Raw genomic sequence first — 12,768 nt, 5'->3', positions numbered from 1 at the left:
TCCATGCCTAAATATCACTTGTGCCTAGAAGCATCCTAGAAAATTCCATTACAGCAAGACCAAATATCGATGTGGCCACCACTGAAAGCTGCCTGTTAAAGCCTTGTAATGTCACACATGTAATATGTTTTTTCCCCAGAGGGGGAAAAGCATTTTATAAATGCTCCACCCTGTAGAAAAGATCGGTGGTCACACAGATTTTATAGTCTCTATTGATTTCTTGAGTGGAAATAACAGATGCTGTTAACGAAACTTCTTGTGGGTATACATGCTATGTAACCTATCACATCTCCTTCAGACGTGAAATGTTAGTTCTGCTGGTCTGAAGTGAAGCTCATATGTGCCTGTCAATAGCAACAGGGTACATGCAGTGGTTTAACGTTTACGTCTGGGGAAAATTTTATCTATTAGGGAAAATATTCACTTTCAACCTCAGCTACCTCCTTCAAAGTATAGAGAGATTTAAGACTTTAAAAAAAAAATCTATGAAAGAGGGCACATAGAGAACACAGTAACAGAGAGAAAAGGAAAATTAGCATGTAAATTAATGTATGTCTCCTTCCCTAATAGATATTATCACAAAATAAAAATCTTGTTAGTACCATTTGCTTTAAAAATCTGGTATCACAAATGTAGTGATCCAAAGGGGCACGTGTACCCAAATGTTTATAGCAGCAATGTCCACAATAGCCAAACTATGGAAAGAACCTAGATGTCCATCAACAGATGAATGGATAAAGAAGATGTGGTATACTATACACTGGAATACTATACAGCCATCAAAAGAAATGAAATCTTGCCATTTGCGACAACGTGGATGGAACTAGAGGGTATTACGCTTAGCGAAATAAGTTAATCAGAGAAAGACAACTATCATATGACCTCCCTGATATGAGGAGGTAGAGATGCAATGCGGGGGATTTGGGGGGTAGGAAAAGAATAAATGAAACAAGATGGGATCGGAGGGAGACAAACCATAAGAGACTCTTAATCTCACAAAACAAACTGAGGGTTGCTGGGGAGAGGGGGTAGGGAGAGGGTAGTGGGGTTATGGACATTGGGGAAGGTATGTGCTATGGTGAGTGCTGTGAAGTGTGTAAACCTGGCGATTCACAGACCTGTACCCCTGGGGATAAAAATACATTTTATGTTTATAAAAAAATTTAAAAAATTTAATTAGAAAAAAAAGCTGATATCATCCCCTATGGTTTTTAAAAAGATAAACCTAGGTAACTTTTAGTAAATATAAATTACTACTGCTTTGATCCAAAAGGCCTTAAAGTACTCAAAGTACCATAGTTAATTATTTTTTAGAACATAGATGGACTAAAATTTTTTGTCTGATTTGAAAAAAAAAAACTGGTAAAAATGAAACATTGCCTTTCTTGATAGAGACTTGTTCCTCTGGAGTACTCTTTAGCGATATTCTTTAGTCAATTTTCATAGACTAAACATATCATGAGCAATGATTTTCCCTAAACCCATTTTTTAATTAATTTAAGGAAACGGTTAGAGCAAGTTAGGTTTTATTTAATGCAGAGGAGAGAAGATTGAGACTAATATCATTAAAAAATATGTTCATGTATATGGAGTATGGTTCTTCAAGGTACCAATGCTTGCTATTTAATATTCCATATATCAGAGATTAAGGCAGTATCTTAAATTACAGCACAAAAAAACCCCAACATGATAACAAGAATTTCAACAAGATGACAGAAGAGGAGAGCCCCATTTCACTTTTGTGGGAGCCTTGGGATCCAGTTACGAGATTGTAAAACCCTGGTTGAAGCCCAGTATCAACAGTGCTGTTTTAGGAAGGCAGACTGCACCCTGCTGGTAGGCTAAACAAACATGCTCCCACCTGCCGACTTACAGCAGCCCTGATTCCTTCCGGACTTGGCTCTAGCCCTGCTTGGTCATGGTCCTGCAACCCGTACTGTCCATCAAGAGACCCAGAGGGGCCATAAGTCTCTGTGGCCCGAGTAACAGGCTTTCCAGCTACAAACCCAACTGTGGACTCGAATACAACCCTGTGACCTGGCTGCAGCCCCGCTCTATCACCAGTCCAGAATCAATCCTACTCTCACAGATACCTAATAGGATACATACCTATCCATACCTTCCACCTGCACCCTGCCCTCCCCGTCTCAGTAACAGGCCAGCCAACCTCAGTCTTGACTGCAAATCCTAAAGCAGCCCTGTGTCTTGGCTCCAGCTCCCTCAACCACAGTCCTGCCTACCAAGACACCCAACAGAAACCCAGAAGGAGCCACCTCAGGAACCCAGTGGAACTCATCTATTCCACTGGCAATAGGCCCACTGTTAGTCAGAAGTGACCTTGAAACCTGGCCCCACCATGCTCAACAAAGATCCCAAAGGCAATCCTGTCCATGTCAGGATCTGGCAGGAACTGTACTTGCCCACATTTATGATAATGGGCCTGCCAACCACAGAACCAGAAACAGCCATGGGACCGGCTTCTAGCCCCTCGTGAGTAAAATCCTGGAAGCAGTCCCATCTTTGCAGACAAGGCAGGAGAAGGACTTTACCTGCCAAAACAGTCTGCAAACACAAGAAAAAGTATTTGCCCCTCATATGCATAGACATCATCAATTCAAGGCTACATGGGTGGTGAGTAATCAGTCAAACACGGCACTGCCAAAAACTAATAAACCTCCTGTAACCAATCCCATATGGGGAGAATTTTTATCATGAGTGAATGTTGAACTTTGTCAAATGCTTTTTCTGCATTTATTGACATTTGACAAAACTCAACATCCATTCAGGAAGGTTACAGGATGTAAAATCAACCTGTGAAAATCAGTTGCATTTCTATATTAATTTCTAAATTATCTGAGACATTAAAACCCATTTACAACTGCATCAAAAACAAAAAGTTACTTAAGAATAAATTTTACCAAGGAGATAAAAGACCTATACACTGAAACTGTAAGACATTGATGAAAGAAATTGAAGAAGACAGAAATATATGGAAAGATTCAACATGTCCATAAATTGGAAGATGAATACTGCTAAAATAGCCATTCTTCCAATCAAATAGATGAACATGGGGGAAAGAAAGAAGCAAACAAGGAAACAAATTCTTTTTTTTTTTTAAACATTTGTGTGTTTGTTCGTTTATTTATTTGACACAGCGAGAACACAAGCAGGGGGAGTGGCAGGTAGAGGGAGAGGGAGAAGCAGGCAGATCCAGAGATCTTAGGACCCTGGGATCATGACCTGAGCCAAAGGCAGACACTTAACCTACTGAGCCATCCAGGCACCCCAGGAAACAGACTCTTAACTATAGAGAACAAACTGATGCTTACTGAAGGGGAAGTGAATGGGGGGATGGGTTAAATAGGTGATGGGTAGGGGCGCCTGGGTGGCTCATTGGGTTAAAGCCTCTGCCTTCAGCTCAGATTATGGTCCCAGGGTCCTGGGATCAAGCCCCGCATCAGGCTCTCTGCTCAGCAGGGAGCCTGCTCCCCCCACCCCCATCTGCCTCTCTGCCTACTCGTGATCTCTGTCCAATAAATAAATAAAAATCTTTGAAAAAAAAATAGGTGATGGGTATTAAGGAGGGAACTTGTGATGAGACCTGGATGTTGTATGTAAGTGATGAATCACTGAATTTTACATGAGAAACCAATATTATACTGCATGTTAACTAACTGGAATGTAAATAGAAATTTGGAGGAAAAACCCCCAAAAAACAAAACAAAACAAAACCAACCAAACAAACAAAAATATCTACCCAAAGCCATGTATGGATTCAATGCAATCCGTATCAAAATTCCAATGACTTTTCACAGAAGAAAAAAAAATCCTAAAATTTGCATGAAACCGTAAAAGACCCCAAATAGCCAAAACGGTCCTGAGAAAGAGCAAAGCTGGAGGCATCATTCTTCTTGATCACCAACTGCATTACAAAACATCAAAACTGTATGGTAAAGGCATAAAAGCAGACACAAAGACCATTACAACAGAGTTGAAAGCCCAGAAATAAATCCATGCATACGTGGTCAAGTAATATTTGACAAAGAGCCAAAATTACTCAGATGGGACAGAATATTCCTTTCAATAAATAGTCTTTGGGAAACTGCATTCACATACAAAGAATGAAGTTGGGCCGCTATCTTACACCACTGACTAAATTTAACTCAAAATGTATTAAGGACTTACGTTTTTTAGCACATAATTTTCTAGAGAAGACCTATTTCTCCAAATTCTTTCTATAGTTTTCCAAAATACTTTAGATCTATATTTTATCCAAAAATATCACTGTAGTCTAATAGCATTAACATGTATGGTACATATATTTCCTAGTAGAATGAGAAATTAACTGATTTACAAGCATACTTTTAAATTAAAACCTACTTCTATTTTTGTGTGTGTGTTTTCCCTGTAATAGAAAAGTAACTCTATTTAGAGCAGAAGGCCATGAGTTTTGAGTCAGACTCTTCTGTTATTATCTGTGCAATCTTGAGCAAGTCATTTAACCTAAGTCTTGGTATTCTTAATAGGTTAATAATCATAATGGCTGTTCTGCCGTTTCACACAATTGCTGTAAAAAGAAAGCACAATGACTGGTGGAGAAGTGCTTTGCAGTCTGCCACCATATATGAATAAAAGTGATATTTAAAATATATGATGTTCACTGGTATAGTACATAAATCTTATCCTAATTGATTCATGTTTTTAATTTAAGATCTTCTAAGCCTTCAACAATTGTCAAATTATCTAGAGATTATAAATTTTTAAAGTATATGGTAGCTAATGACACAAATGAACACAGAAGAGATTAGAAATTACTTTATACTTTTTAATAAATTTTAATTTACTTTTTTTCCTTAACAGATCGCCATATTATTTTCCACTGGAATCACTAACAAATCAAAGGAAGTATTTTAGTTGAGGATGATAACATTATATTTTGTTCTCAAAATTATAACTTAGAGACCATGAAACTTGATATCATATATTCTAACTGATACACAGCTTTATTAAAGTACACATACAGGGTGCCTAGGTGGCTCATTGGTTAAGCATCTGCTTTCAGCTCAGGTCACAATCCCAGCAGCCTGGGATCAAGCCCCACATTGGGCTCTCTGCTCAGGGGGAGCCTGCTTCTCCCTCTCCCTTCTTCTCCCCCTTACTTGTACTCTCTCTCTCTGTCAAATAAATAAATAAAAATCTTAAAAAATACAAAATAAAGAAAATAAAATACACATGCACACACTTTTTTTCTCCTCTCAGTTAACAATCTGAGGCTCCCGTTTTCCCCATCATTACCCCCCAATATCCAGTCCTTTATAAGTCTTGCCTATTCTGCCTCCAGATACCTTCCATACCCAACTACTCTCTCTCAGTCTCCATTGTCTCCAGCCTATTCACAGCACCATCATGGCCCAGCCAGACTACTGTAACAGCCCCAACCGATATCTTTGATTTATCTTGGGCACACTTCAATCTTTTCCTCATAAAGCAGAATAAACAAACATAAGTTAAATCACATTACCCATCTATTTAAAACCCTCCAACTCTCTGCACTCAGAATTAAATTTATTTAATTTATAAATTAATTTATTTGACAGATATTTTTAATTTATTTAAAAATGAATTTATTTATTTGACAGAGAGATCACAAGTAGGCAGAGAGGCAGGCAGAGAGAGAGGGGGAAACAGGCTCCCTGCCCAGGACCCTGAGATCATGACCTGAGCCGAAGGCAGAGGCTTTAACCCACTGAACCACCCAGGCGCCCATATATATATATGGCTGAGCCTGGGTGGCTCAGTGGGATATCGATATATATATATATATATATATATATATATGGCGCCCATATATATATATATATCTTAATTTGGCCAATCTCAATCCTCCATATGATCTGCTGCCTCTCTCCTTCTTGAGTTCATTTCATCTCTTCTTACACCACTCTTCTTCCAAACTCCAGTTACAGTAGTGCATTCCTGCCTTGTGAATGCTGCATTTGTGATGTCTTCTTTTCCAGAGAGCAGCATGAAGGGATCTTACTCATCCAACACTGAATGAGGGCTTTAACCTCATCGTACTTTTTTATTAATCTATTTCTACCATCTAGCTAAAATAAATAGATATGCAGTCTGACTAAAACAAGTATGCTTGTTATGCGATGACAGATGCCAGGAACTCTCTTGGTTTTCCTCTTAGAGAGTAAGTCAAGCAAGGAAAGTCAATTATCATACAGTTTCACTTACTTGTGGAGCATAAGGAATAATGTGGAGGACATAAGGAGAAGGAAAGGAAAAGTGAACTGGGGAAAATGGGGGGGAGGGGGAGATGAACCATGAGAAACTCTGAACTCTGAGAAACAAACTGAGGGTTTGTGGGGGGAGGTGGGAGGGGGATGGGTGAGCCTGGTGATGGGTATTAAGGAGGGCACGTATTGCATGGAGCACTGGGTGTGGTACATAAACAATGAACCTTGGAACACTGAAAAAATAAAATTCAATGTAAAAAAAAGAATAAATCCTTAAGATCTTCCTATATAAACATTCTGAAGCTATCTTCCACTGCCTTTGTTTAAAACAAAATCTCCCCGCAGACCTTTTCATCGCTCCATTGTATCAGATCTTAGCTCGAATCTCATCTCCTCAGGAAGGCCTTTACTGACCATCCAATCTGAATATTGTCAGCCATTTTTCTTGATTACAGCCACTGCCAATCACATAATAGGTATTCAGTGAATGTAAGTTGAATGAACGATGGCATTTTAGTTTGTGTGCATGTGCAAGAACTTGACAAGTACGTAAGCAGCATGTGATGGTAAGACTGTATTTTCATAAGCAAATCTCTCTTTCTGAAGCTTTCTTTAACAGAATCAAAGCTAATTAGTTAATGTATTCTATTTCTCCACGGACATGAAGAGAGGAGAAAGAAAAGCCAACTAACTCCCCAAATGCTTCTTAGCAGTTATTTTTTTTCCACTCATCATTTTATTTTGGCTCTTTTATTTTAACTTATTTTTTCAGATAAAGACAAGCTGTCAGCTTTATGAGTCTTTGAGAATACTATCACTCACTTGGAGTATTTTGAGGCCAATTAAAAGGAAAACAATAACAACTGCCGGCTTTGTTTCCCAAAGTGACAGGTCATGGTTCTGTGTTGTATTATGGTATATATAGTGGATATATACGCATATTTTACTTTCAAAACAGTTAGTCTTGAAGACCTGTTTTCTAAATCCATTATGCTTATTATGAATTTGTGTCAATATTTTAACTCAAAGTTACCCAAAATATTGAATAGCAATTTGAGATTTCATAGTAAGATTTTTAAATGTTAGGATTTCTGCTAATATGCAAGCAGGTTTGCACATCAAGATTAGCTTCAGATCACATTGCTTGACAAGCAGGCATCCCAGTTTCAGTTATTTTATGATTCAGCTTGGCATTTGCAGCAAGAAACCCAAGCTATCACCAGGCATTCACTCTCTACTGTCTCGGCACCGTTTACAGTTCAATGAGGCAATCTGAGGAAATGTTCTGCATCTCTGTTTTATCTCTCAGCCACCCTTGTCCTTCTCTACCTTGGGATATGATTTTGGAAAATTCAATATGACGTATTCTTTAAGTTTCTTGAGAATGAAGAATAGAGGAATGAAAACCACCTCCCCCAAAAAACATTGTATTTTATTTTAAATCTGATTTTAAAAAGTCTGACATTCCTATTTTACATTAATTTCCTTAGCAGTGAATAATAATAGTATTTAACTTTTCTGAGAAAAAACAAAAACCAAGAAAAAAACCTTTACCCAGTTTACAAAGACAGCAAGGAAAATGTTCATTCATTCTAAAACATATTGATAAACTTATTAAAAGATTGCAGTGTGCTCCGTGCTGTGGGGAATACAGCTGGGAATCTTGTATCTTCTAATATTGTTTTCCATATTGTCTTTTTATTACTTTATTATATAGAGGAAAACCAAGACATGTAAATATTTAACTATAATAGAAAGTAAAAAGCAATCTGATTTCTTCTGTGTCTTTCCAGATGCAGTTGAATGTGAATGAAGAAAATTGCAGAATCAAATTGAAAAGTTTCCATTTCAGATCTCAATTGGGCACACGATAGTGCCCCATGAAATTTTATCTGCTTCTGCTATACACTCACTTTCCCTCTTTCAGAGGCAACGCTTAAAAATTCTCCTTCCTCCTCCCGTAGTCAGGCCTACGTTCTGCAGTTGCCATGCTGGAAGGCATTAACCAGCCCTTCGTGGACGAAATGGAATCTGTCTGATGACCAGCTCTCACAACCCCACAACGCAATCCATACGCTACCTAACCCCTGCATCTATCTTCTTTTCTTCATAATAGAATGAAGGACTGCCATTTCTGTGACCAAAGGCCAGGGTCTCTCTTCCTTATCCCTTGGATCAAATCCCTAGAGTCTTTCTAAAAAAATCTTCCACTTCTTCCTCTTGTGTCTTCAGTCTTCTCTTCTCCACTGGATCAGACCTATTAATGGACATATTCTTCCATATTCAAAAAGGGAAACCTGCCTCAACACCGCATTATCTAATAAGTTCTGCCCGATTTTTCAGATTTTGTCTGTTGTTATACTTCTTAATTGTTTGCTCTATTTCCTGAACTTCAGTTCATAATTCTACCGGTAACAGTCTTACTTATACTTCAAACATTTCATGATCAAAGCCCTTGTCAAAGTTCCAGATGATTTCCACGTTGCCAAAATCAGTGAATATTTCCCCACATTTTCTTAGCATCTAAGGCACTAGTTAATAGTCCTTCCTTCTGCAAAACCAAACCCTTCTTTCTTTTTGCCTTTCTGGCAATTTCAGAGTCCTCTTCTCTCTACATATCTTCCTAGGTGATTGCCTCTATTCTCATGGCTTTTAAAGGTACTTTTAATATACTTTTAATGACTGTATTCATAATTTCAGCCTTGATTCTCCTCTGAGATCCAGAATTGTGTCTAGTTCCTTTCTGTCCCATCAGTTTGGGTCTCTAATACACATTTCAAACTTAATTTTCTGTATCTGATTCATGAGGAAGAACAATTAATTCTACTTCCAAAATGTATATATGTACACACACACATATTTATATACAGTCTGCCCATTTTTATCCTTTTCCATTGATTTTACTCTGTTCCAAGTTATCGTTGTCTCTTCCTTAGATTATTCCAAGAGCCTCATAACTGCTCTACTTCTGCTCTTAAGAACCTTTGCACAACAGGAATAGCATTTTTCTACTCTTCCTTAAATTATTTCCCTCCACCAAGACAGAACAATGGGGGACAAGGAAAAGCCATTTATTTTATTTTTTAAGAAGATTTTATTTATTTATTTGATAGAGAGAAAGAGCACAAGCAGGGGGAGCCTGAGAGGGAGAAGCAGGCTCCCCGATGAGCAGGGAGCCCGAAGAGGGGCTCCATCTCAGGAACCTGGGATCATGACCTGAGCTGAGGACATGTTTAACTGACTGAGCCACCAGGTGCCCCAGGAAAAGACATTTAAAGGGGACTTAAAACATAGTTAAAATTTTGGCTGTGGAAATTTAGGAATTAAAAAAAAAAATGTTTTCCAGAACAACAGACCAGCAATAGTAAAGATGTGGAAGTGAACAAATGTACGAGGGGACCTACAGAGTAAGTGGTTCTATTTGGTTGTATCAGAGAGCACATTAAATAAGTAGTAAATATTAAGTTCAGGATTGACACCTGCTAGCCTCTGATATGTTCGGTGTTTGGAGCTTGTTTGGTAATTTTATCTTATGCTCAACATTGAAAAATGAATGAAGCAACTTTCTGTTGATTGTGATTAACCAGTGAATTAATAGATTAATGTAAACTATGCAGAGAAAATGTACTTAAAGACATGATAAACCAGTCATATGAACCTGTCTCAAGTATATGTCTTTATCTCATAAATCATTACATTGTCTTTTGCTTCTTTCGGCATTAGTAGATGGCAGGATAAAGGTAAAGACGGGTTTGACCCATCTTTTTCTTTAAGAGAAGAAGAAAAAATTACTTGTGATTGAGATAATTGAAAAATCCACTACCAGCCTACTTCTCCTGCATTTTTTTTCTTCTGTGAGATACTTCTTTTAATTAGAAATTGTCATAGTGGTTATATACCCTTCATTCTATCCACTTTCAATAAACAAATACATTTAAAATAACTTTTCAATGATCCAAAAATCAACTTCTTGTTTTAAGACTCAGGATAGCTTGGTCAATGTTTAAAAATGAGTATGGATTGCACTTCTGCCCTGTCCACAATATCTAGAAGGACAGAAGGAAATCTAGAAGTGAAAGAAATGCAAACATCTCTGAAATTTTATTCAAAAACTTTATTTATCAGCATTGCTTCTAGGGCTTATGCTCAACATATATCACTATTGACCACCATCACCCTTGCTTTCCAGATTTCAAGGTCTTTGCAAAGGGGCAAGTCATTTCACATTAAAATAAATATTGGGGCTAATTAAGGCAGACATTCTGAACTGAACACCAGGGCCTCTGTGATTGTTGTGGAATAATGTGTGATGTAAATATATTGTAAATGAATAACTGAGTCAGGCGTCTAGTCAATTCACAACCTTTTGGTCCTTAGAGCTTTGGGCAGTAAAGCAATTAGCACTTTGGAGGTTTGTGGTCAAGAGGTGCCCTTTGGGAGACAGGCAATCAATTGGGCTATGAGTCTGCTGAGCAATTTAAGGATTCTAATTAAACATTTCAGAGAAAGTCAGTTTAATTCCAAATAACTGTATTGGCAAGGCTAGGTGTATGCAAGCTGCCAAAGTCAATATATTTTATGCCATGAGGCAATTTTTACAATTCCAAGAACATATATAAAAAGAAAAAGACTGTTTTCTCTCTGACCTAAGTTTAGTAAATATACACCCTCCCTCATGCAAAATACTTTCTTTAAAATTTAATAAAGTTTTTCCAGGACATAAGATTTAGTTTATCCTTTTATCTCCAAGCTTTATACATCTATTTTGAATACATATATAGCTACAGATCATGTATTTTTTAAAAAATATTTTGTTTATTCATTGGGGGGGGGCATGAATGGGAGAGGGGCAGAGGGAAAAGCAGACTTCTGTTGAGTGGAGAGCCTTACTTGGGGTCAATCCCAGGACCCTAAAATTATGACCTGAGCAGAAGACAGACACTTAACTAAGCCACCAGGTGCTCCAGATAATATGTATTTTAATTTGATGTAGATGGATTTCACTTTACTGATTCCATGTTCCTGAAAAAATGGAAGCGAAAACAAGAGGACAGTAGGTCTATCAAGTAACTGTAGCTATAATATTCGCATTTGCTGCTTGTTCTTGCCATCCTTTAGGGATTTTATAAGCAAATTTTTGGCCTAATCCTAGATATTTAAACTATCCATTGAGGTCATACAAGACCACAACTAGCATTCTGGCAGTGGCATGCCATTGGTGGTATATCATTGGTATACCACTGCCACAATCAAGGTGTCCTATGTAAATAAGAATTTCTAGAGCATGGTTATGGCACAAACTGGTCAGGACAGTGAAGGTCCTGAGATTTTGCATACTCACAAATGAACAAGTTAGCCTGCCAGAGATTCGTGAATGCCGACAGAAGATATAAGAAAGCTGAGTTTGAGGCAAAGGCTTTGTCATTCTCCACAGCAGCAGTAGCCACAGAATCACCATTTCCATGTATGAGTTTCCTGAATCCCAGTGCCCACAGCATGCTGTGAAGAGGACCAACTCAGGGCCACATGCACATGCAATGGGTTGTGTATAGGACCGAAACCCTAAGGAAACCTGAACCTTTTATAATGAATCACAAGCACTTGTTTGGCTGTAGAGGAGCATACTAGCTCTGCTTTCAATGACTCTACCTTTTCAATAAAAACATCTTTGAAAATGTAGATAAGAATGAAGCTGTCAGTATTGCACTTGCAAGATTTATAAAAATATAAGAGATCCATGGAAAAATACTTCCTCATGTTGGCCAGACACTGAAACCTATCTTTGGCTCTCACTTTTTAAAAAGGCTGTAAAATCTTACATACCAATGTGTCTGCCTTTTCTTGAGAACTTTGGCCCAGATTGCATTCTTTTTTTTTTTTTAAGATTTTATTTATTTATTTGACAGAGATCACAAGTAGGCAGAGAGGCAGGCAGAGAGAGCGGAGGAAGCAGGCTCCCTGCTGAGCAGAGAGCCCGATGCAGGGCTTGATCCCAGGACCCTGGGATCATGACCCGAGCTGAAGGCAGCGACTTTAACCCACTGAGCCACCCAGGCGCCCCAAGCCTAGATTGCATTCTTAAAACACTTATTGTTAAATTGGACTGTTTGGCATTTCACTAAATTTGGCATGCATTTACTGAAAGACTTTGGGTAAGACTTCAGGCTCAGTATTTTAGTAGCTATAAAAATGAGTAAGATATGGTTTGTGCCTTCTAACTACTCATAATCTACTGGAGAACACTAGAATCTAAGACCCAACATAAATGAAGTTAGAGAAAATTATGGGATAGTAGAAGAGAGAAATACCTATCTCAACTTAAGGTAGAATTTGAGAAAGAAAAAGAAGAATAGATCTTAAAGGGGATGGTGTGTGGATTGGTGTGGGGCAGTAGAGAAATGTAAATCTAAAGTAAATCACTCTGGCAAAAATATAAACAGTTGAGAGGGGAGAAGACTAGAGACAAAGAGATATCTCTAACTATAGTCCCAGGGAAAGCCTCAATGACAATTTGAATTCAGGC

Source organism: Mustela putorius, unplaced genomic scaffold (assembly GCF_011764305.1).
Source record: "Mustela putorius furo isolate JIRA1106 unplaced genomic scaffold, ASM1176430v1.1 tig00537350_pilon_pilon_pilon, whole genome shotgun sequence".
Lineage (NCBI taxonomy): Eukaryota > Metazoa > Chordata > Mammalia > Carnivora > Mustelidae > Mustela > Mustela putorius.
This window is presented reverse-complemented; position numbering follows the sequence as displayed.